Raw genomic sequence first — 23115 nt, 5'->3', positions numbered from 1 at the left:
ACTGCCTCCAGAGAGCTGCACTTGGGAGAGCAGATGGGGACAGGAGTGCCCTGGCTGGTGCAGGAGGTGCCATCTGTGCCTGCAGCTCAAGCAGCAATCTGCACATGGAGCTCAAGCAGCCATGCCAACCAGCTGCTGGTGCGGAGTGCCACGGAGGGCTCAGTCCCAGCCGGGGAGCATCCTCTCGGGTTGCTGTTGATAATTGCTGCCCCAAGATGTGCAGGGTGTCTCTGCTTCGGCCCGAGCAACTGAAGAACGAGTCTGAACTCTTCACTTTTTGGTCTTGAGGTTGTTTATTAATTCTTATCTATAAAATTTTCTTTCTGCCCAGCAGAGATCTCAGCAGGGCAGCCACAGGCACTCTGTGTTGTCCTTTTATACTACAAACTACCTATAACATATTTACACTTAATTCCCAATACCTATCACCTATGTCAGACAGTGCACTTCTACTCTAAAGCAATCCCAAAGTGCCACCATCACTGCAGAAAATGGAGAACAAGAAGAAGGAGAAAGGCGAGACACGCCCAAGTTCCTCCATCTTGTCCCCATAACCCCCATACCAAAAATCCTAAAATCTACATTTTCACCCTGTGATCATTTTGTTATTACACTATTCAAACCTCTGTGACTTTTAGGTCCTCATACAAAGTTGGTAACTTGTTTCAAGGGTCACAATCAAATCCCCAGGTGTTCTGGGCAGCGTGCCAAGGTCTCTGAGCCCCCGGTGGGGTCCTCAGCAACTCTGGGCACCCGGAGGGATGCACTGAGTTCTGACACATCCCACCACAAGCAAAGCTCTTGTGCTGCGCCAAGGCTGCTCAGAGATGAGGGGCTGGAGGTGTTCAATTCACCAACCAAAATTCATTTGGAAAGGGTCTCAGGGTGTGACTGAAAAGCCACTAAAGGGAGCAGTGTGACCTGCACTGGCTGCTCCCTGGTGGGGCTGGCTCACAAGAATTGGCCCCCTCCCTTCCAGACCCCTCTGGCTCACACTTTGTGTCTAATGTTCCAAAAGCTTCACATATTTTCAGAGTGTGTTCTCAGCTTTGGGAGGCGAATTGCTGGGAATTTGTTTCTAATATAGGTAATTTAAACCAACTATACAAATATGTGACCTTTGAAAACGCTGGTGGATTTTGACGTATTTCAGCTTGATGATAAGACTGTGCCCAAAAAAAGGCAAAACAAAAAACAAAACCAAAAAAAGCTGAAAAAATACCTCTTTCTGTTTATAAACTGCAGTTATGAGGCAAAAAAGCCCAAACTTGTCTTGTTGCATCCTTTGTTGACATACCACTGCTGGTCAGTGAAGGAAAATGGATTGAAATAAATTCATGACCTTTTTTGTTTCTGAAGGGGGAATTCCCTTGGGAATATTTTTATTTTTCTAGAAGCCTGCCGCAGATAATAGATCTGCTTTATCTCTTTAATGATGGCTGTTGTGAAGCTCATAGAAGAGCAATTGCAAGCTACACTGCAGCTTCAAAAAGTTGTACTTTAACACACCAATTACTAATAACGAAACACTTGGAAAAAGATTTACAAAACCAGGCCATCTCTTTAATTATTAGCTGTGCATTTTTTCATTCAGTAATTTTCTTCCTGACCTCACTGATATTTTTGGGAAACCAGTAAATTCTGTTGAAATCTGTGGAGCTCCATTGGTTCATATAAACCTGCAAGGAAAAGTTTCTTCAGAAAAAACAAAAAGCCACATTAAAATATGTTAAAACATACTTAAAACATACCAGAAGAGCTTCATCTTCATTAAAGTTTACTTTTTGGTCCTTTATGATTTTCAAGTCTTTAGTAAGAACCAGATTCTGAAGTAAGATTAGAGCAGTACATCAGTTTCCAATTGATTGCCTTACAGATGTTTGAAAGGAAGTATGTTATCAATAGAGATTATTATCTCTATCAAAATATTCAGTGAATACTAATGTTATTCTTTTCTCATTTAAATATAAAGATCAAGCCAAGACCCTGCTTGCTTAAAGTCAAAAAACCCCACTATCAGTTAAGCAAACTGCTCCATGAATATTTTTAATAGATTTTTAATTTTTTTTTTTGTTTTGTTTTTCATGCAGAATTCAGATGTGATTTCACGTGCTGTTCTAAGATCAGTATTTGGAGTGAGAACATTGTTGTCTCACATACACCTGGACCTGAAAACTAAAATACCCAGAAAGAGAACTGATTTCAAATTATCTTTCTTGAATTAATTAAATAGATACATAAATTTTTTTCTGAAGTATTTCTAGCCCAGAAATCTATTAGCCTACAGCAGTTGGGAGTGAGTTTGGTAAATAAGAATGTATTTTAAAAAGGTGTTAACAAAATACTTTTTAAGTCCAAACATGAGTGTTTGGCTACCAATATTTTCTATTAGTGCCAGCTATGCCTGGTGCAGCCATGAACATTAATCAGGAAAGAGCTATTGAGGACACATTTTCTTATGTTTTGCTCTAATTTTACTGGCCACATTTTGTGGCATTTTCCAGGCCACTGATGGTCAGTAGACCAGACCTGATTAGCTCTACTTTAGAAGGTAAAAGTCTAAATAGCAAAACCAGGCTGGGCTCACCACAAACCTGACTTGGCCTCAGAACAAGCCAGCAGGGGCTTCTTCCCCTGTTTCTTTGACTTGATTTTGCTAACAACTGCTTCAAAACTGAGCCAGTTTTGAAGGGGAAATAGAGGGAATAAGGAATCTTCAGGCAGAAAATTGGTTCAGTGCCCCATTGATGGACCGAATAATAAACCCCCCCTTAATCCCTCTGATTTTGTCTCTGTGACTTTGCAGAGGGTGAGCCCAGGGAAACGCAGTCCTGGAGCACACCTGGGGAGAGAAAAGGAGTAGCCAGGGGATGAAATGGGCAGCCAGGATGTGATGTACCAAATGTGAGCACAACCTTGCCCTGTTTCATAAGGAGAGAGGAGAGGAGCCTCCAGCTGATGGCATGGGGGCCCCACACACCCGGGAGTGGGCAAAAGGCACCGCTCTTTATTCCCTCAAGGACTCCACATGCCAGTCTGTGCAATCTGATTTGCAATCAATTGCAAGTGATTACACATTGTTTATCATCGATTGGCACAAGGAATCCTTGAGAGAATAATGAGCTGCAGCTGATGACAATCAGAGACTACTGTCTCATTGCAAGTTTGATTGCACATCCTTCCACTGGTGCAATCGAGCACCCACCAGCGCCACAAAGCACCCCTAGAAATAAGTAATAAATAAATAAATAAATAAATAAATGAAAAAAATAAAGGATGGCACCAGAAAGCAAAACATTAAAAGCCCTTCTGAAAAATGAAGGCTGAGTGGAAGCTCTTGAGTGTAATATCAGAAAGGTTAGCAGCGTTAGAATGCTTTGGGTTAGGGATACAATAAAAAGTTTTCAGTAGATCTTCCAGTAGATCTTTCTTTTGACAAAATAAAATCTGGACAACAAACAGGAGAAATTTTGAACCAAAACATCTAAAGGAAATTTATTATTTTGAAATAAAGCCTGCAGCCAAGTTAGAAGTTTAGAATGAAAGATGGAAATTTTACGACAATCTGCTAATACCTCCTGGTTATCAGAAACTCACCCGTTCTTCTCAGCATGGGCTGTCTTTCTATCAGCAAATGCACAAAGAGCAAAAGCAAATTATTTTATGCTGCTGGAGCTGTGAGCTTTATCAATGCAGTGTAGAGCTCTTTGCAAGTGAGACACCCTGACCTCTATGCTTTAGGAAAGAGCATCTAAAATATCAGTAACCAGCAGATCTGGACCAATACTCTCATGAAGGGGAGCTCATCCCTGGCTTTATGCTGTGTTTTAGGGACAGGAGCCATTAAGGATGGTGAATTCATTTTGTACCTGGCATGGTGTGCAGGACAACCAATGCCTGTGACAGATCTTTTTTGCTGTCTGAGCAGTGTCAGCAGCAACTTCACCATTGCCTGTGCTGGAGCTGAGATGTTTGCCTGAGATGTTTGCCTTCTGATGTGTAAATCAGCTCCATGAAAATAAAGCAAAATCATTGCTTTGGGATCTTGTGTTTCATGGAGTTATCACATGCATCTCACTGCCTCCCTGGTGGCCAGCTGTCCACCACCTCCAGCATGGGTTCATTCCATGTAGGCCAGCTTGTATGTTCTCCAGGAGCTGTGACTCCTGTTTTTAGCATTTCAGACAACATGGATTCCAGCTGGGTTATCTCGTTTAGGAGATTATTCAAAAAAGCCTCACTATTGTGAAATATTTTGGAGTATCAATCATCTATCTAGTGGCTGAATCAAGTGCCCAGAGATCTCAATAAATCTGTGAAAATGAAGAGATATAAATTGCTTCATTACATGCCAGAGAAACATCCAAGTGACCAGGTTTCATTTAGACCTTGTTTTCCGTGGGTCTCCCCATACCAATCTCCACCAGAGACCCTCTATGCAGCCCTGTGGGCACTAAATAAAATCCTGACACTCTCATTTAACCTTCACCAAGCTGCCAGGCAGAACAGAGCCCAAATCACAGTCCAGTGTTTAAATACACCCACAAACTCAGAACTGTCCAACAAAAGCCACCCAGCATGGCTTAGTCCTCTCCTTTGGTGAGAAATGTCAGGTACAGCTGTACCAGCTTGTTAGCACAGACTACAATGTGCCTGGTCTCAAACTGTTAATCAATATCTCTATCTGAGAGGTGACATTTCAACAGCTGTGGAACGCTGGAGCCTGTTAGGATCTATTTTTTTTTTTTTTAAGTGTCAGATTATAAACTTCATAAATAACTGATGAGCACACCTCTAACAACAGCACGTGTGCTTGTGTGTGCCTGTGTCAGCACCTTTCTGGATGCAAGCACGGTGACCCTGGAAAAAATAGAATGTTCTGCTTTACACACCTGCCCTGTGCTGTAAAGTTTTGATTAAGCGCTGACATACCCTGAGCCTTTAAACACCCCCAGATCCTGGAGGGGTGAAAGGAGTCACAGAAACACAAGGCTGGAAGAGATCTGGAGGGGGTGACTGGTCCATCCTCCTGCCCCAAGGCCAGGCTTAGGAAACCACCAGCACATCTCTGTTGAATTCATTCCTTAAAACCACCTTGAAATGGAGCATCCACCACCTCCTCAGGCAATCTGTTTCCAATGTCCAAACTATCAAAGAGGATTTTCTAATATTTAACATTATAAACTTCCTTGAGTTTAACCATACAGAAAAATAACCAAGCAAGGCGAGGCAAAAAATGGTGGGGAGAAAGAGATTGGTGTGGAAAAGGGAGTTGGATGAAGAAAAGAAATATGTTTAACTGGAAAATTTACTTGGAAGGAAGTGAATGTCAAGAGGAAAGGCCATGCAGAGGAGGACATGCAGCTCTCTGCACAAGGCTGTAAGAAAACTTTTTCTGGGGGGAAGGGAGTCTCTGAGAGAAACAATTTTCCTTTTAATGTTTTTCCCTTTCCCTTTTTGTGTTCTCTACACCTTCTTTCTTTTGCACATTTCCATGCTTCTCAGTATTCCACTTTCCAACTGTAATGTAGGGATTTTTCTCCTTATAGCTAGAGGGTTTTTTCTTCTCTGGGTTTTATTGACCAAACAATGTATTAAATTGTCAGGATGCAGTATACCCAGGGAATTTCTGAGGCCAAACCTGCACCAGTGACTGTAGATGAATGCATACTCCAGTACAAAAAAATTCAGACATCTTTCTCCGCTTGTACATATTAATACCTACTTACACATTGTGAAAAGCTCAGGAATGAAAATTTTTAACCAATCTTACATATTTCACATACAAAGTTGCTTTTGAAAGGCTTTTAATTTTCTTAGCCCTCCCAACACCTCCCTGAGATATTGGCAGTCCTTCTTTAAATGAAATGATAAGAGCAATGCAAGTGGATATAAAAAGAAAAAATGAGAAATTGAATTAAATCAAAGAGGAAATTCTGCTAGAAAATATGTCTAAGTTTGTCATTATCAGGCTTGTGGTGCAAGACAGAAATAAAGTTTGTTTATGACTTTGACCTCTCAAATGTTGCAGTGACATTGTCATTTAATCATAAGCTGATAATTTACCAATTCTCTACTTTTGAGTAACAGAGAGCCATTGAGAGAACAGCAGTGAATTTTCAGCTCTACTTGTGTCTTCATCAAGGCTATAAAAACTTTTTACAAAAGACCACAAGAAAACCAGTGAGGTGATCACACACAATAGGAGAGCTGAAGTTATCAATACAGTAATTTACAATAATTGTATTTGCAAATTGAACGTCATTACAATAACAATAACTATAAAATCCCAAAAAGATGCTTGATGCTCTTGAGTAATTACATGCAATTAATTTGTATCTAAATCCAGACTCTGGCACGCTCTAGCCCAGCCTTTCTCAGAAATACTTGCTGGCAATGAAAAAATAAGACGCTGCCCAGGCCACCTCTGCTGGGAAAGCTTTGTGTTATGCAAGAAGGGCTCAGATTTGGCAAAGAGAAACAGTGCATCTGCAGGGAAGCCTCTGAGGGATCCCAGTTTGTCCCTTGCACAGCATTTATGAGATTATTCCTGTCGAGGTCTTTGGTTCCACCTCCTCAGGTCCCTTCTTCTGCTGCCCCACAGCAGCGTGGACACGATTGTTGGCAGTGGCCAAAGCAAGGCAGGGAGGAGAAGACCTTCTGCAATGTCAGACTGGTGTTTTCCTTTCCCACGCTGGTGAGTGAGGAGCAGCAGAATTTGAGCCTCCCCTTCCCGGCCGGCGGAATGTTTGTCACCAAATTTTTGTACTCCCACGTCTTAATTGAAGAAAGGAACTAAGGATTATTTCTGGGCCATGGCTCTGCTTTTGGCTAGTTCTAGGGAGGGCTGTGCAGACCTCCAGAGACAAAGAAATCTAAACAAACAAAATAGAGGGAGAAAAAAAGAGTGTGAGGATTTTAGAGAATGGAAAGGTTTTAGAGTCCTAAAGTAAGAACAAATCAAAATGCAAGGGCTTGGTTTCATGAGCATATATTTTTAACAAATGTATATTATTCATTAATAATCTCTATGTCTTGGCACAAAGTTCTATGTTAGATCTCACTATGGATATTGTTTTTCATCTACTTTGCTCGGTACGTGCTCAATTTCAACTTCTAAAGGAAGAAAGGGATTGAGGCAGAGAACAGTGCAATGAGAAAGAGGGTAACAGACACTTTTGCTGCTTTGCTTCATGATATGCTGACCTAGTGATGGCTGAGATGATCATCCATCAGTATACATTGATTATTTTTTTAAAATTCAGTTAATTTTTTAAAATTAACTATCAGACACAAGGAAAAGTGACGTGTCTCTGTGAGCAGAGAGACATTCCAGGTGTATGAAAGGTGTGTGCTGCAAGATCCAGAATCACAAACATCAGTTGTTGTTTGCTGTTATTATAAACAGCCCCACACTGCTTTCCTCTTGGGCAAGAGTGTGTGTGTGTGTGTATCTGTGTGTGTACACATATATATAAATACACACATGTAGAGGTATGCAAATCATGTAAATAAAACCAATACCATCTACAAGCCTGGCTTTGATGTTAACTCAGTGAAACAAGGTGTTTTATTTGGAGTAGCTGGTGAATAAATATTGTTGCAGGCATCACATAACAAGCAAACTTGAAACTCCTCAGTGCTGCAGCATTGAGGCTCTGTATAATTAGGTCAGTGTTATAGCTGAGGGGAGGAGGAGCCAGCCCTGAGTGATGCAAAATCCTGAACCTTTCAATTAGAGAGCTTTTTCTGTGGGGGTAACTCAGCATCACCTCTGTCTGATGTTGAGGGAGGTCTGGTCAATGTTTAAGGTTGTTCTGGAGGGATCTGTAAAAGACAAAGCTGTGACCTGTCATTCTCTGCTAGCTTGGAGAAAACTATCCAAAAGTACTCCAGATGCAGAAATGACTGCCTGAGTGGAAGAAATGGTGGGTAGAGGGTAAATCTCCCTGAAAGAGAGAGCAGTGAACTGCAGCAGAACATTAGCTTGCAGGTTTTTACATTCTAGCTTATGCATCAGCTGCTCCTGGGAAGGGTGACACTGAGAAAAGAAGTTGTAATTATTTGTTTTGGATATTAAGTTATGTGTTAAAGAACACATGTGCCTTGGGACTTCTAGCTCTAACAGCTACTTAAGTTTCACTAAATGGAGTGAACAAAGGAACCGAGTGAAAATGAGAAGGAAGCTTTCCTCTCTCTCCTGACTGTAATAAGAAATGTCTTGAAAGCAAAATGCATTATTTTATGCTATCAATAAACTCCCCATTGAGTTTATGACAGTTATTTACCTCCATCTGAATGTTAAGGAGGGGTTGGGCATGGAAAAACGCACAATTTTTTTTGAGATGTTTCAAAAATTTGGTTGTGTGCGGATCAGAATGAAGCTGTGCTAAAATGAAACAAAGTATAACCTGAGAGAACATTAGTGATAGCTGCATGACTAGGGAATTAACTTGGCAGGTCAGAGACCCAGACAAAAATCCCCAAACTTCTTGCAAAAGCTTTGTCTCGAAATTCATACCTTTTGGCCAAAAGTTGTGATTTTGACAAATCAGCTCTTTTCAGCGAAGGTATTTTAACCAGCTCACCAGCATGCTAATTTCCACTCTTCTCATTCTCCACTTGACTTCCTCCGGTGTTTTGGTTTGCAATGCCAGAAGAGCAGCAGCAATGAATAGCCCAGAAAATTGTAGTATTGCATGTCTCTGTAATGGCTCAAACGCTGGAATCTGTGTTCACTCCTTATCTGGCTCTGATGATGTCCTGATTGGAAAAGAGGGGCACTTGCAACAAAGCTCCTCTGAAATTATCCTCCCAATGTGTGCAGGAGGCAGCTGGGAACCTTGTGATAACAAGCCAGTCAATCTTCACTTTCCATTGTCTTTGTTCAGGTGAGTCCATCACCTGCCCAGGGGATTTGGCAGAGGAGCTTTCCTGCACTTGGCTCTAGAAAAGAAGGCAAGAGGGACAGGATTCTTCTTCCAGGTTAGGAAACTATTACCCCACATTGTCTGAGGGATGTTTAAGTCCCATCCATTTATTCTGTGAGATGGAAAATATTGAAATGTGATTACAACGAAATGTGAATACATGTGAAATGCACAAGTACTGTGTTGATTGTGGCTCCTCTTATTTTCCTGTCAAGTTTTGCAGATGCAATGGAGTTTATGGTGGAGTTCTCTCTCTGAATAAGAACTCTCCACATCTCTGTCTCCTGAACTATTGTATTCCCTGGTTTCCAGTTCTGTAATATCCAAAAAGTGCAGTAAATTGTGCTGCTAATCTCCCTTACATTTCAGCTAGCTCTTGTGGATGCACAGCACAGGGTATTGAGGAATGAGGCTCCAGCTCAGGGGGTTCAGAAAGATTGCTAATCAGGAGAGGTGGATTTTCTGTGAGGGAAACAAGGAATTTGATGGGACAAGGAAAATAGTTGGATTTTGGCTGTATTTCCAACTTTATGTGAGCAGCAAATGCACAGAGAAGGCAGTTTAGGGGATTCTTGGTGGAATAGAGTCATGCCACTTATTACAGTGGGTAAACTGGGGACATAACCAGCCTGTTAGCAAAAGGGGCATGTATTGTTTAAGGTATTCTTTGTTCTTCCTCTGTTCTTGTTCCCCTGAGGTTTCATGAGTGATGAAAAAGTTATTCTGATAAAGTTAACAGGAAGAGAGATAGAAATCTGATTTATTTGCTTTCTATACTGCTTTGAGAAGTGTTTTGTGGTGGTTGAATAGGTTCAGTGGTAGAAGTCCTTAAAATTACTCTGCTTTGCCTTGTGCTCTCCAAAGTTTTGGGGAAGGAGCATGGTGCAAATGTGATTTTTGCTGTCCCTCTCTCTGACAGCTCTCTGGAGGAGGTGCAGGCAGCTGTTTAAGCATTGTTCAGTACTTTTCAACAGTAAAACCCCCTTCAGTAAAACCCAGGCTGAGGTTCTGGGCTTCCTTCAGTGGCAGAGATGGAAGATGTCTCCAACCAGATCCCCCAAACGCGTGTGTGTGTGTTTTCCCATCCCCAGCCAATGCCAAGTTTCTTGTAGAGCTCACAATGGATGCCTGTGGGCTGAGGACATCACTCATGGTGTGATGTCACCAGGGCAACCTTCCGAGAGCCAGAATGAAAATCTGGTGAGGTCAGATTAAATCATATGCCGTGCCTTCAATAAAGCACATTTTCTTTACCCCAAATTAGTCTTGGGAGATGACAATGAATTCCTTTGATACAAATGAAGAAGGAGCAACTTCTGCTGTATACTTTTGTAGGAGCTGGTTTTAATTCTTCTATTTTTTTTTTAATCTGCAAGAATCCCTCCTGTGTGTGCTGCTCTCATTACATACAGAGCTGTTCACCCAGAATAGTTGAGATATAGCATTTTAAACCCTGCAATCGGTGCTTTTTTCTCTTCAAGAGGGTGTTAACAGAAGGTTACAATTATACATACATTTTAATATGTAACCCTCTATTGTAAACAATTCACTCTTAATATGTCTGGCTTTTGTTTGCTATGAAGTTATACATTATATCTGGATAAATGATTCACTTGGCTGTATAGTAGTTTCTCCATATAGGCACAATCTCACTCCAGTCATCCTAGATTATTTTTTAACATAATCTAATTTAAAAAGAAAACCTCCTCCCTGTTTATAAAAATATTATTTGTTCCTGGCTTTCATACATATATTTGGAGGAAAGAAATGAGTGATACTGAATAATGACTAGCACTCAGTCTCTCTAACCACAAATTATGCACCTCTATTTGCAATTTATTCTAAATGTTCATTGTTGTTGGGGTTTCTCTTTGTGTGTTCTCTCATCTTGCCGCGCATATTCATGCTCACAGCTCCCCTGAATCCATATGCAGGAACAAGTACCTGAGCTGGATTGTGGAGCGTGAGCTCCTGTGAAGGCACAGGCACTTCTGTGGTTGCCCTGGGATTGGGTTTAGACACAAAAACCAGTGGGTGGAGAAATACAAAGACCAACTATTGCACGGCTTAGTCTGTATAGAAATGGGGGCATAAGTATCTGCTGTTGATATTGGAGCACAGCAGAAATAGGGAGGAATTGTTTCTGTGCTGTCTCAGAAGGGAATATCTTCCTCCCTCTTCTTTCTTGGGGTGTGTCCTTGAGATACCATCTAGCTCTGAGAGGGAGAACACACAATCTCATCTATAAATAACAAATATTTCTGTAGCACAAACGCAGATGCCTATCTGAATAGGATCTCCCTTACAACAAGTTTATGATGTGGCAATGTAGGAGAGGAACCTCTGGGTGGAAACACTGGAAAACACTTCTCTTCCCACCAGAGGAAAGCCCTTGCTCAAGATGCTCTGGATGCCAGGTTAGGGCAATGACAGCAAAGGGCTGTGGGGGGTTATCCCACTCAACCCTTTGTGTTTCCTCAGTGTTTGAGGAATGCTCTAAAATCTCAGTGTCCCCACAGAAGCAGCAAAGAAATGGGGATAAACCCTCCCTGGCTTTTGTACTCCTGCATTTTTGTCACTGATGACAGTGAAATGGGAAAATGGCACCAAAATGTTGAAGTTTCTTGGTGAGGATCCAGATCCAGGGGCTACAGATCTAGGTTTTAGTTTGCTTAGTTAGAGAAGAGCACAGTTTCTAATCCCATAGGTTTTTCCTTTCGCAGTCTGTAGAAATAAATGTGCTTTTAGAAGTCAGCTCCTTGGACATCCCTGGGTTGGATCATGCAGATGGATGGTCCTGAACAGCTTCACTTTCTGGTGTCTGCATTCATGGTGTCTTGATCTATGGAGTAAATGCTCCAGAGAAGATCCAAGCTGGGTGAGAGGAAGAGGAGCAGCATCAGACAGAATCCTGTCTCCCCCAAAATCATCATTCCTCAGATAACAGCTCCCACTAGTGCAGCCTCCCACATTCCCTGTTACCCCAGAAATAATGTTGTGAACTATAAAATAAATCAGTTCTGATTAATGGTATTCTCTGGTCAACGCCAGATCTAATACCTACAGAACCAGAAACTCTGAATACAGAGGTTTATCACTCATGAAGAGGGAAATGCAGCTCTTCCTTCCCAGACAATGCAAAGGGCCGTTTTTTCAGTGTTAATTCCCTATGTCGAGGTTTTGCACAGGTATTAATTAACTTTAATACACACTTCATACATGGTTACTAATCTACTCTCTGTTCTTTCTAAGCAAGAAAAATAACACTTTCCAACTCTATCCTCTCAGAAGATTGCAGGCCCAACATAATATTATGAAATGGAGAGGACTGTCTCTATTTTTTACCCAGAAATAATGTATAATGTGCTGAAGTCCAAAGCCAAAAGAGCTGATGGCATGGAAATGGTAGGCAATCCATTGCATTAATGGTCACCACTGGCTCCAGTTAGGCAATTCCAGCATGGAAAGACTCCAGGCAGCTCTGGAGCCCAAATGAGGAGTTTGTTAGCTTGGGAAATACAAGCATGGGAGTTTATGGGACTGAGATGACCTTTCATGTGAGCAGAGGGTGGTTAAGAGATGAGTGTGCAGGCTCCGCGTTGACTTTATCTTCCATCTGGCTTCCCTGCTGAGGAACATCAACCTCCTGTGCATAACATGAGCTCTGCCCTGATGCTCCTGTGCCTCCAGCTAAAAAGCCAAGGTTTCAACTGGTTTGGGACTGTCATAGGTGGATGAGAGACATGTTAAGTTGCTGTTTAGGGTGAAAAAAAACAGTGAAAATGAGGCTGTACAGCTAAATTCTGCAGTTCACTAGAGCTGAGCGCACACAGGCGTGCCCAGGCAGAAGGAGTGTGGATGGGGAAACAAATCCCAGAATTAGTGGCTTGAAAAGGACCAAGGGCAGAGAGGTGACTTAAACACAGCCACAGAAACATGGACAGGAATGGTGAGTGCAGCTTCCTTGTGTGCTAAACTGACACAGTCTCCTCGTGAGAATTTTCAAAATGTACTGAAAGTTTTCTGTTCTTAAACAAAGGAAAAATACTGCAAACAAAATAAGAGCTTTGTTTTTTAACCTTTATGTTAAATGCATTAAAAAATGAACCTCTCAATATTTATTTTCACTGGGAAAATGGGTAAATTAGGTATGGCTGTGATGGTGAGTGAGAAACCAGGAGCACTAACCTGGCTTCTTCCCCTGTCAGTCTGGTTCAGTGAGAGCAACATGGGGCTTTGCATTGCTGAAAGTGAAGCCACTTATTTGGGAGAGTTGAATAAACAAGTTTACCTGCATCTGTACCTCGAGTTCCTCCCTCTAAGGCCCATGCACATTCTTACCCTGCTTTTCATAGCCTCAACAGATAAAATGAACTGTAATTACACCTCAAAGATGTTTCTTTCCTCTTGTGGATGCTGTGTTGGGCAGCAAGCCCTAACAGCCTGGCTCCTTACCATGCTACTCCACTATTACACTTTGATATAATCCATTGGACCAGTGGTCTCAGGAGCTGGAGTAATGGAACAAAATTATTTCATCACAGAATATTAAAATCTTTTGAACTCCCTTATGCTGCTGTTAACTGAGTTGTTCCCTCCAGTCTAGGTGTTTCCATTTTCTGAAGACATCCAAAAATCCTCTGCAATTTTTTATTGGCTTTCGGGAATATTTCATAGAATGGTTTGGGTTGGAAGAAACTGTAAAATCCCCTAGTTCCAATCCCCTTTAAATTTCATCTGTTGAAATTGAGAACATGTCAAAATTCTCTCCCAAGGTGGGAACCCTGAAGTGTTCATTTCCTGAAAAGTTCAGCTTTACTAATCACAATCAGACACTCCCCAACACAACAGGTCCTCCTGGGTTTGTGACAGCCTTCTCAGAAATCTCACTTCCCATCTCCTGTGATAATATTATCTTGATGGTGGCTTTGAGTCATTTTTGTGGATATTTACATGGTATCTGCTAAAGTTCCTCCTGCATTTAAGGGCCTCAACCAAAGTCCAGTGAGAGACTTTCCACTCTCTTCAAAAAGAGCAAGATAAGGCACTTGAAAAGATCATTCATTTAGAGAAAATAAGTTCTCTTTGCAAGTAGTTACATGCTGCTGGGCTTGAATCTTTGCTAAAGGGATTGCAGGCTCTATAGTGTGTGTGAGTCATGCTGGTGAATCAGAGTTTTCCCTGGTTTTCAAACTGTGGTTTTCTTTGTAATAAAGCATACATTGTATTTTCACAGCCAAAGCTCCACCATCACATCCCTCTCACAGATGTACATGCTAAATTGGAGAAGCTATCCGTGGGCTTAAGTATCTCACACAAATAAAAGGGGAATTACCAGAATTACACACTTTTGTTTGTTTGTTTTGTTTCCAAATTGGATCTTTTTTAAGGTGCAACATCAGTTTCTTGCAATGATTTCAAAATACAGGACCAGTTAAACTGCTCTGTATTTTGGGCAGGAGTCAGGCATTTCTGTCAGCTAAGTTACCTTCTGTAAATCTTCTCTGGGGATAAAAATGCACCCATTTTTCCAGGGAGTAACTCCCTGCTACTCTGTGATGAGTGTTGAGCTCAACAAAAAACACTCAAAGCTCAACACATGATATACTGCATGGTGCTAATTATCTGATATTTTGGTGTTCTGTCTTCATCCCTTTCTCTACAATATTAATCCTCTAGGCATTTCTGTTGTGGAAATGGTCTTGAAACCATAAAAACAAATGCTGTTTAGGATGTTGGGCTCAGGTGCCTGGTTAGTGTAAATCAGCTCTGACTGGAGTGTATTTATATTGCTATCCAGACTGTTACCATCTTCTTTGGCCTTTCACAAAATGACCTGAGACCTGCTCCCAGAGGAAATGTGAAGCCTCTCACCATGGACTCTCCAGATAATCATTGATGGGAGCTGAACCAGATGTACCTCTAGGTCCTCTCACTGATGGACACTGTGATACATCGAGTTAGCAACACAGAATTAGATCACACCAGATTAAAAATTTTAAAAAGACCCAATTGCCTTAGTCATTAGCAAGAAAAAGGACAACAGAAATAGAGGAGAGAAAGATCTGAAAAGATTTTTGAACAACAGTTTTTAGGGTGTTTGATTTACTATTCAAGTGTGCACAGCTGCTGCTCGGGGGGGAAACGGCACCATGCCAAGGAGGAGAGACAAGGGAAGAACAGTAATGAGAGAGGAGAAGACTGTTTGCAGGCTGGACTGTTAAATGAGCTTGGAAAAAGTCCCCTCATTCCCCCCTCCATATAAAAGTTGTCTCTTTCAGTGCCCCAGTAGCTCACAGAAATGCCACTTAAGCATTGTCGATGCCATGAGCTGATGGCAGGACCAGAACCCACCCTTCATCCCTCCAGCCTGGTTTTCCTCAGGGACAACACTAGCTGCAATAAAAGCTCCTTTATTGGTGGCATCTCCCTTGTGCTCTCCCTCTCACATGTTCAAACAATCAGCTTGAGTGGGAGATGTATAATTATTCATTTTGGTGAAACAGCAGCAGTCAACACTGCTTGTCCACAGCAATTCCAGCTCTCAGTGTGCAGCAGCACCATCACACAGGATGCCACAAAGCTGCAGCACCCAACATCTGATGGGAGCAGCTCAGGTATGGATCAGAAACCCTTCCCAAACCTGATCAAAGCAGCCACTTCCTTACTTTTCAACAAGGTGAAGGATGTCTCCCTTTGGACCCAGAGATTTGTCATCATCCTAGCACTGCTGTGCTTGTACAGACACTGATGGACTCAGTTCTAATGGCATTGATTGTTCCACTCAGGTTCCTACAGCATGGCTGCTCATCCTGCTGCCCTGCCACCTTCTCTCTGCTTCCTTTGGTGCTGTTTTTGCTGTTCCACCTCCTTTCTTTGCCCATGTTTTGCACCGCCAGAAGGTTTCAGCAGCACTCTGCTCTGGCTGTAAGGCACAAGGGCACAGGCAGCAGGGGCAGGTGCCTGTCACTGAGAGGGGTTTGACCCAGATTTTCATCTGCTCCACACTGACCAGTGCTCAGCAAGGCTCTGTGTTACTGGTTTGGATTACTCTGTTTATGAGAATCTCGCTTTTGGTGATTAATGCCTGTGCATTGTACAAGAGTGGCTTCAAATTTCTCTTTGAAACACGGCTCTGGAAATGCTGCCAGACGATATTTATTCCCAGGCAAACGGTTCCTTTTCTATGGAAAATGGGAATGCTTTGGTGGTTGCAAAAGACCCTAATATGGTACAAATTATCATCTTATTTACAAACACAGCCTCTTTGTTCCAGTAAGAGGTAAGAATAAACTGTTCAAACACTGGCCTGTTCAAACTTACCATAAACTAAGCAGGCAGTGCCCTCCCAAGTGACCAGTTCAAATGATTCACCAAACCAGCTATTGAATTCCACAGCCAGGGCTCTGGACACAACATCTGCTTCTGGCTAGGCTCTGCTGGTCACAGCCCTCTGATCCTCCAGCACTCACTTGGGAGCAGGCTTGGATGAGCTGGAACCACTTCAGTCTGACTTAACAAGATATGGGGGTATTTTTCCCTCCCTCTGGTATGGTCACAATTTCTTTTACCTTTTAGAAAAGAAAATGGTTTAAGTAGACATTTATTTAATTCCTAGTCCTGCTGGATTTTTGAGATTCAATTTATCGTGCTCAGTGGTCATGACAAACAAACTGTATCCGAGTGCAGGGAGAATTATTTGAATGCAGATTGACATGAAGGAAAAATTTTCAGAGGAGCTTATGTGACTAAGGTGTACAAATCCCATTGACTTTGAAGTTTCTACCTAATATCTTTCTAATGATCTTAAGAGTCCAGTTGTCTGGTTTACTAATTATGAAACCAATTTTCAAAAGCGTCTGTCAGACTTTTTCAAATGGGACTTAAATTCTTAAGTCACTAGAGAACTGCAGCTTGTGTGTTAGTGGGAGCCTGGGTTTTAATTGAACTCAGAAATACATCAATGTGATTAACAGACAGGTAGACTGAGGAAATGTGTGTTAGGACCTTGATTTCACCCAGCTGCCTGCTCAGGTGGTGTTGGTGTGTGTCTGGTGGTGTCTGTGGGCGCACAGCCCAAAACAAGTCACCTGTGATACACCTCACTGCCATCCAAACCACTCTGCTGTAGTCTCATCTTTCTCACAGTTTGTGTGTTTGTTTAAGTTGCTGTAATTGTAAAAACAATTTAATCTTAATTCCTCGTCAATTAAAATATTACTATGATAAAATTTTGCTTTTCTTTGCCATCATTCCACCAGTGCTAGAAGATACTCTTGAGCTTTTATTCTATATAGTTTCAAAAGGCCCATATAAAATGAGATCCTTTTGCCTCAGTTCCCTTTGAAAATCATTGCTTGGTGTAATATTGGTAACCATTTGCCAATTTTACACATTTTCATGCAGAATTTTTTTTAATTTAATTGGATTTCATTCTCTGTCTTGCTCTTCTTGAGTAACCCCCTTTTCTTTGAAGTTGTACAAATTCAAATCCCACTTTGTCACTTGCTGAGTGTAGCAGGATCAATGGTTAAATATGTCCTTGGAATCAAGTCTCTTGAGACTTTTACCCACTAATATTGTTCCTGAAGATATTCCTCAAATTTATTGGAGGAATACAGATGCCAGTGTTTGAGTAGATGCAATTTTTGGCTGACACTTTCATCCTCAGCAAAATACCCCTAAAGCCCCAAACTGCTTCTCACTGTGAATATTCTGGGGCAGTTTGAGTACAGATGTTTTAGAGCAGTTTTACTTTTTTTTTTTGGCTTGTTTAAAAACATTCTGTGTAGATGCATCTGCGTTGCAATCAATGTGTGGTCGTTTGGCTGGTTATCCTTTCCAATAGAGCAATTCAGCTTCTCTGACTGATCTACTGATTTCAAATAGCCAACATGACATTAAAGGGTGAGTCTCTTTGCGAGGTCATCATTCTATATCTGACATTTAGAAAAGAAACAGTCTTCTTAATAAATTTGTGGGTTTGGATTTGATTTTCTTTCCATTTCCAATGTGACACAATTTTTTTTTTGCAATTTCTAGAAATAGCACAGCAGACTGAATGAGAATTTCGATCCATGTTTTGGTGTTTCATTCAAAAACACAGGCTGCTGTTCATTATTTTATGTATATAATCCTGGACACATACACACATACGCACCCTTCCCCAACAGAAACTCCTGATATCGACACATGGGATTTCCTAGGGTGACATTTGTTTTCCTCAGAAGTTACTCATCCTCCTTTTTTAAATGCTAACAGGTAATTACAGACATTATCCTCTTTGAAAATTCCCTGAATTCTTGGAAATGAACTGATAACCAGTATAGCATTTTCGTTTTCTGTAGCACTGATATCAAATTCATCAGAACAATCCAAACACTGATTAAGACAAAGTATTAGCTGATTTTGGTTGAGTCATCCTTTGTTTTTATCCCTTTCCTATCCGGTATCTCAATCTCATAATTGCTTTTAAATGTCACACATGGTACCAGAACCGAAACACTGTTTGAAATAAAACATGACCAATTATTTGCTTATTTACTACTAAATGAACATTGTCAAATTAAAACATCTTATTTTCCACATGTAGTAAAGCTGAAGGGAAAGCAAACTAAGGGAAATGGTCCAAATTCCTTTTCTGCAGGGATTTCTGAAAAGAAATAATTTCAAATTATGTGAAATATGCATTTTTTCCAACAAAAGACACAAAGACATTCTACGAAGTAGGGAGTGTTGTTAGTATGCAGCAATAGAGCTGAGTGTGTCCTTTCATCTGTGATTTCTAACTGGTTACCCAACTCTTTGTTTTGGAACTGGGTTACCACCTTCACATTCAAGGCTTTTCTGCAAAGATTTGGGTTCTTCAGCCTGTGGACCAGTCCCTCAGTGGCCTGGGGGGGAAATATTGTGGAAAATATTTGGAATAAATAAATGGACTAAATAGTTTATTTGTTCACCACAAAGCAGAAGAGGATAGTTGAAATCTAGGTGTCTCCTTGCAAGATTTTGAATATGGCTGAAGATTGAAAATTAGGGAAAAAACCATCAGTCTTTAAAGTTATCAAAATTTTTAATGACAGTCAGGCAGATCCATACTGGGAGCTATGAGATACCACAACCAGAGTGATCTGCACTGGATTCAGATGAATTTCCCAAATAAACCCACTCCCAATGGATCACCTTGCAAGGACCAAATTGTGTAAACTCCTTTTGGCTGCCCAGACTGAGTGAGCCAGTGGTTGAGCTCTCCTTGGGACAGCTGTGAAGCCACAAAACAAACCTCAGTGGCTTCCAGGGGCAGCAGAATTGCAGTGGGACTTCTTGAAGTGCTTCAATGCATCTGAGCTCACCAATGGCCCTTGTATAAGGGAGCATGAGGCTGTTAAAGGGAGTTTAACAGTGTAGAATGAACCCCACATTAAACCAGACAGCAGCCACACAAGCCTGCTTCATTGCAACTCGGCTGCACAACCTTCCCCGTATAGTAGGTATCAATCTCTGGGTAGGAAAACCCTTCCCATAAATGCTGTTAATCTCATTCTAACCATACTTTTGTAAATACAATGACATGGTCAATGGTCCCTCTGAGACCACGTTTCCCAATAATGAGGGAAATGGTATTTACAGGAAGGACTTAAATATTTCTTTTGTACCGGAGCATGCATTTTTGCATGGAGTATATGAACCCCCTAATACAGCTATGACTAATGCACCCATCTAATTAAATTTTTACAGCATTCCAGCGTGTCAATGTCAAATATTTGCATCCAGTTACCCCCCTCGTAACACTGTCAAATAAACTTCTGCTTTTTATATTTAGTGTCTGCTTCCCTCCTTCCTCACCATGTGAAATCAAGGCATCATCATCATCTTCATGAGGGCAGGAGAACTGCCTCCTGCTTCCTCTTGTCCCAGCAGTGACCCCATAGCTTTTAACTTGCCATTTCAGATATGCTGTTCTGCAGGAGGATCCCATGCACTGTTATTCAATGCAGAGATTAGAATTTGGAGTTATAAGATTACATGCATTTGCAAACAAAAGGAAACAAAACGTGTATAAAATTTTATTTGTTTTATTTGCTGCTTTCTTTCCCTGCAGAAAAGTGAGGCTTCCCCACTAACCAGATAGCTGCTTGGAAACAATTTGGGCACAGATAAAACAGGAAAACAACAAGCTTAAGGCTGGTAACTGTTAGGACATCAAAGCCAGGTGAAAAGGTCTATAAGGCACCTCTAGGTTATATCCCTCTAAATAACAAAAAGGTTTATGGGGATAAAGTGGGATTACTCCCCCAAATCAGATATCACCAGAAAAATACAGACATTGTTTAGTTCAGTCTGTTTAATCTTTCCTTACAACACAGGCAGTTCATCATGCAATCTCCCTGAATCCCTAGGTAAGCACTAAGTTGTTGCCTTTAATTAGTCTGCAAGTTATAGTTTAAATGCAGTGGCCTGACATCTCAATTAGGTATGCAAGATAAGATCCCAATAAATGATTTCTCAAGTCTAATATTCTGCAGTGGGGCCTTCTGGGGTGCCAACACAATGAGTGTTCTCCTGCCCATGCAACAGATGCAAACAGGGCCATTCACAGGACTCTGTTGTAAAGGAGCACTGCAGAGTGCTTTAATCCCTTAGTTTAAATGCTTTTTATTTGAACAGGTTCTAGAAAAGAACCCTTCATTAGTATCATGAGGAGCAGGCTGGGGCCAGGCCCATTAGCTGCCTCATGGCTGTAGATATGGTTGGATCTACATGACAATCAAACATTGTTTGGGGGAGTTTATCAATCAACTGCAAATGAGCATTTCGAGTTCAAAAGTTTCTTCAGCATCAGATTTGCAGCAATGAGTAAACCAAGAGGAAAACCAGGACTTCCAGTGATGCCCATTCCCTCCTCCTCATGGAGAAAATCACAGACCAGGTTTTGGTACAGACTTGAGCACTATGTCTCAAGGTTTGTGTTTTGCTTTTAGAGAATTTGGGACATTTGTGTTTCTCAAACATGTTGAGCCTTTGACACAATAAAACCACCAAGCAGTGACAAAGACACCTGAAGTAAGATGGGGCTTCTCACAGGAGAAACTGGGAAAAATGTAATCCAATACATTATTGCAAACAAGTCAAGCTTGTTCTGAGAGACTGAAGTATTTTTTCCCTTGGACTACTAAATAAGGTTTAGGGTATGTGTAAAGAGATTAAGATGGAGTAAAATAGTTCCTAAATTCAGGGTGCTGAGTAATCCTGACTTTGGTGCACAGATCTTCAGGGGAAGTGTCTGCAAAATGCTCAGAGCCCAAAAAGGGGATTCACACAGATGAGGATGGTCGGCCTTAGTGGTCTTACAGGGAAAGACAAGTGAAGGTCTGGATTTTAAAAAGATTTGGGGACTTTCCTCAGGACCAAGCAGAGATCTTTCCTTTTTCAAAAAATCCAATATGGTTGCATATCTTCCAAGGACATTTGAAACCTGAATCTTTCCCCTAAAAGCGGAGAAAGGAAAGCTCCTCTCTGCTCCGAAATGCAGCAGTAGGGAAGGTGGAACCAGCCTGGCATGCTGAGGGCACCACTTTCCCCCTGACCTGCTCCTCAAGGCGTTCAGACCCACAGCTCTCACCTTGCTCTGCTGAGATTCCTCCCTGCACCCCGGCAGGACTCGAGTCATTTACTGCCCTCCCCGTGCTCCCCTTCACACGCAGCACTGAGCCTGCAGAGAGGAGCAAACCCGTGCCAGCACCCCAGCAGCTTTTAGCCCACTCCAAGATAAGGAGGGGGAAGCACAGGGGCTCTAAACCAGCGCATGAAAAACCCAAATGCTATCTAAATTTCTCATTTGGTGATTAGGTGGTTGAGAGAGAGAACCCGCGCTGCCGTGTCAGTGGGTAAGCACTAAGCTGGTTCAAACAAACAAGTGCTTTTCAGCAGGGGCTTACTCATAAAAAATTTCATATCTCATTAACCAGTTGATTCTGCAAACCTCCCCCACCCCTTAATTTTTTTCCCCCATCTCTTTCCCTTGGCATGCTTCCTATTTCTCACAGAAGCAGCTGCACACAGTTGAATAGTAAATCAAACACCCTAAAAACTGTTGTTTTAATACAATGTCTAAGATTTCCCAATTCTCTTTTCGCCCCTTATTTTTCTTGATAACCATTCTGGCTCATCTTTGTCTGGTAGTAAAATAACTAAATCTGGTAGCAAAAGCCTGACCTGTATTTTTATTTTTTGTAGAAATTATTGGGTAGGTTAGTAAGTGAAAAGCAAGTAATCCACAAGCAGTTTAGATAAGAGGATATTACAGGCTTGTGTTGTTAAGTGGTATTAAATACATTTTTTAAATTACATTTCAGTAGCAAATGACTTTTCTCATCAGACTCTCTTGTGGCAGAGCTATTTCTTTCTTCATCATGGTTATAAGTCTTTGGAGAAATCAGTGTATGCATCCCCTGCAGCCTTCATTTCATCCTCTCCCTGGGCCGTGCCATCTGGCAGTGTCATCTTTCTCTAAGTCTTCAGGTGCCTCTGTTGGCTTGAAAAACCTCCTGAAAGCAGGCTGAGTTCACCACGTCTGAAGAGACATCGTCTCCAGGACAAAAGCACCTTCAAGAGCTCCTGGAGGTGTTGGGAAGGTTTCCAGCCCATGGTGCAGCATCAGAGGTGGTGAATGGATCCCCCCTGGCAAGGCTGCAGCTCTTTGAAGCAGATTGTTCAGAGTAATCAAGTGCTCAATCTGCTGAAGGAGTTATTGAACTTTTGTTATCTCTGACTTGGCTTGTCTACTGTGGGATGTGCAACTTCTGGGTCGGTGCTCACTTCCCTGATTACACGCAATACTGGGGTTTTTCAGTTTTGTTTTAATCTGGGCTGTGCAGGGGAGCCAGCCAATGGTGAATCCATCTCAGTGACATGCTGTCTGTTATGAGTTAGGAGAGGAGATGTTTTGATTATTCCTGTGATGTGCAGACCACAGATGACACCACTCACTGCCAGGGACACCACCAGAGCACTAGTGGGGGAAATGCCCTTCCCTAAAAAGCAGCATCTGTGTTCTCTTCTCCTGGGAGAGGGGACTGTGAACACTGCTGAAGGCATAGGCAGGGATCACCCAGCAATCACATCTGGTGCAAGCAGCTTTTTCCAATAAACCTGCAAGAGCAGACTCCTTAATGGAGTGTCCATG

This window comes from Ammospiza caudacuta, chromosome 13 (assembly GCF_027887145.1).
Source record: "Ammospiza caudacuta isolate bAmmCau1 chromosome 13, bAmmCau1.pri, whole genome shotgun sequence".
Taxonomy (NCBI): Eukaryota; Metazoa; Chordata; class Aves; order Passeriformes; family Passerellidae; genus Ammospiza; species Ammospiza caudacuta.
Note: the sequence above shows the minus strand (reverse complement) of the source record.